Raw genomic sequence first — 3,773 nt, forward strand, 5'->3', positions numbered from 1 at the left:
TAGGATTGCACACACACACACCCACACACATACACACACACACACACACACACACACACACACACACACCATTATATTATCTGCAAGCAGTGATATATTGACTTTGTCCTTTCCAATTAGTATCCCCTTGACCTCCTTTTGTTGTCTAATTGCTCTGTCTAAGACTTACAATATTATATTAAATAGGTAGGGAGAAAGTGGGCAGCCTTGTTTAGTCCCTGATTTTAGTGGGATTGCTTCCAGCTTCTCTCCATTTATTTTGATGTTGGCTACTGGTTTGCTATATTTTGCTTTGATTGTGTTTAGGTATGGGTCTTGAATACCTGATCTTTCTAAGAGTTTTATTATGAAGGGGTGTTGGGTTTTGTCAAATGCTTTCTCAGCATCTAAGGAGATGATCATGTGGATTTTGTCTTTGAGTTTGTTTATATAGTGGACCATGTTGATGGATTTCCATAAATTAAACCCTCCCTGCATCCCTGGGCTGAAGCCTACTTGATCATGATGGATGATCATTTTGATGTGCTCTTGGATTCGGTTTGCGAGAATTTTATTGAGTATTTTTGCATCGATATTCATAAGGGAAATTGGTCTGAAGTTTTCTTTCTTTGTTGTGTCTTTGTGTGGTTTAGGCATCAGAGTAATTGTGGCTTTGTAGAATGAATTGGGTAGAGTACCTTCTGTTTCTATTTTGTGAAATAGTTTGAGGAGAATTGGAATTAGGTCTTCTTTGAAGGTCTGATAGAACTCTGCACTAAATCCATCTGGTCCTGGGCTTTTTTTGGTTGGAAGACATTTAATGACTGATTCTATTTCTTTAGGGGAAATGGGACTGTATAGATCGTTAATCTGATACTGATTTAACTTTGGTACCTGGTATCTATCAAGAAAATTGTCCATTTCATCCAGGTTTTCCAGTTTTGTTGAGTATAGCCTTTTGTAGTAGGATCTGATGATGCTTTGGATTTCCTCATATTCTGTTGTTATGCTTCCCTTTTCATTTCTGATTTTGTTAATTAAGATACTGTCGCTGTGCCCTCATTTTAGTCTGCCTAAGGGTTTATCTATCTTGGTGATTTTTCTCAAAGAACCAGCTCCTGGTTTGGTTGATGTTTTGTATAATAATTTTTGTTTCGATTTGGTGAATTTCAGCCCTGAGTTTCATTATTTACAGCTGTCTACTCCTCTTGGGTGAATTTCCTTCCTTTTGTTCTAGAGATTTCAGCTGTGCTGTTGTTGGACATTGGCCTATACACAGACAGTCTGGTTTCCAGTCGAGCTGAGGTCTGAAACCCAGGACCCAGTGATGATAATTCACCTACATGAGACAGAAGGAGTTCTCTCATGCTCCTGGAACTCTGGCTCCTATAGAAGTTACAGCCCCCACAAGAGAAGCATGATTATTAGTCACATAGGCAATATCCCAAGCTTCTGACCTTCAGGCTAGACTCTTCCCAAGTTACCTAGCAACAGTAAATATAAGGCACACCATAAGAGGGGCTGCTTGGTCCCACTTCACTCTCACTCCTCTCTCCTCTCTTTGTCTTCTCCTCTCCTATCTCTCCTCTCTTCTTCTCCCTCCCTTTTACTCTCTAGCCTTTCTTCTCTCTCTCTCCTTTCCCCCTTCTTTCCTCTTGGTCATGGCCTGCCTCTCTCTCTCTCTCTCTCTCTCTCTCTCTCTCTCTCTCTCTCTCTCTCTCTCTCTCTCTCTTCTATCTTCTCTCTTTCCCCTGCCTTTCTATAATAAAGCTCTAAAACCATAGACAATCTGCTCATCAAGGCCCACTGTACAGACTCTCCCGTGTGGGAACCTTTCTCCCTAAGCCCTCTCTCCCTTAACACTGGGGCGACAGGGTGTTGTCCCAGGCCCCTGATTTTGGGGGCTGCCCCTTGTCCACCCCTGTTGTATGGGGTCAGAGGCTTAGATGCCCACCCAGGGTTGAGGGGAAAGTGTCTGGCAGCCCTGCCTTGTCCGCCTGCCCAGAGCATAGGAGGAACTCTGGCCGAGCTCTGGTATTCTCCTTCTCCCTCTTTCCCCAGGCCCCCTTTTAAGTTCCCACATGCTATCAAGCTGCTAGTGTCTGCTCTCTCTACTTTCTTTTTGGAGGCACTCAGAGCTATGAGTTTTCCTCTTAGGACTGTTTTCATTGTGTCCCATAAGTTTGGGTATATTGTGGCTTCATTTTCATTAAACTCTAAAAAGTCTTTAATTTATTTCTTTATTTCTTCCTTGACCAAGGTATCATTGAGTAGAGTGTTGTTCAGATTCCTTATAAATGTTGGCTTTCTATTATTTATGTTGTTACTGAAGATCAGCCTTAGTCTGTGGTGATCTGACAGGATGCATGAGATAATTTCAATATTTTTGTATATGTTAAAGCCTGTTTTGAGGCCAGTTTTGGACCACATGAGGTGCTGAGAAGAAGGTATATCCTTTTGTTTTAGGATAAAATGTTCTGTAGATATCTGGTATAATCCATTTGTTTCATAACTTCTGTTAGTTTAAATGTGTCTCTGTTTAGTTTCTGTTTCCAGGATCTGTCCATTGATGAGAGTGGGGTATTGAAGACTCCCACTATTGTTCTGTGAGGTGCAATGTGTGCTTTGAGCTTTACTATAGTTTCTTTAATGAATGTGGATGCCCTTGCATTTGGAGCATAGATACTCAGAATTGAGAGTTCATCTTGGAAGATTTTACCTTTGATGAGTATGAAGTGCCCCTCCTTGTCTTTTTTGATAACTTTGGGTTGTAAGTTGATTTTACTCAATATCAGAATGGCTACTCCAGCTTGTTGCTTCAGACTATTTGCTTGGAAAATTGTTTTCCAACCTCTTACTCTGAGGTAGTGTCTGTCTTTTTCCCTGAGGTGGGTTTCCTGTAAGCAGAAAAAGTTGGGTCCTGTTTATGTAGCCAGTCTATTAGTCTATGTCTTTTTATTGGGGAATTGAGTCCATTGGTATTAAGAGATATTAAGGAAAAGTAATTGTTGCTTCCTGTTATTTTTGTTGTTAGAGTTGGGATTCTGTTCTTGTGGCTGTCTTCTTTTAGTTTTGTTGAAGGATCAGTTTATTGATTTTTCTAGGGCGTAATTTCTGACCTTGTGTTGGTGTTTTCACTTTATTTTGTGAATTTGATTTTGTCATGGAAAACTTTGGTTTCTCCATCTATGGTAATTGAGAGTTTTGCTGGGTATAGTAGCCTGGGCTAGCATTTGTGTTCACTTAGGGTCTGTAAAACATCTGTCCAGTATCTTCTGGCTTTCATAGTCTCTGATGAAAAGTCTGGTGTAATTCTAATAGGTCTGCCTTTATATGTTACTTGACCCTTTTCCCTTACTGCTTTTAATATTCTATCTTTATTTAGTGCATTTGTTGTTCTGATTATTATGTGTTGGGAGGAATTTCTTTTCTGGTCCAGTTTATTTGGAGTTCTGTAGGCTTCTTGTATGTTCAGGGGCATCTCTTTCTTTAGGTTAGGTAAGTTTCCTTGTATAATTTTGTTGAAGATATTTACTGGCCTTTTAAGTTGAAAAATCTTCATTCTCATCTATACCTCTTATCCTTAGGTTTGGTCTTCTTAGTGTGTCCTGGATTTTCTGGATGTTTTGAGTTAGGATCTTTTTGCATTTTGCATTTTCTTTGATTATTGTGTACATGTTCTCTATGGAATCTTCTGCACCTGAGATTCTTTCTTCCATCTCTTGTATTCTGTTGCTGATGCTCGCATCTATGGTTCCCGATTTATTTCTTAGGGTTACTATCTCCAGAGTTGT

This window comes from Mus pahari, chromosome 13 (assembly GCF_900095145.1).
Source record: "Mus pahari chromosome 13, PAHARI_EIJ_v1.1, whole genome shotgun sequence".
Taxonomy (NCBI): Eukaryota; Metazoa; Chordata; class Mammalia; order Rodentia; family Muridae; genus Mus; species Mus pahari.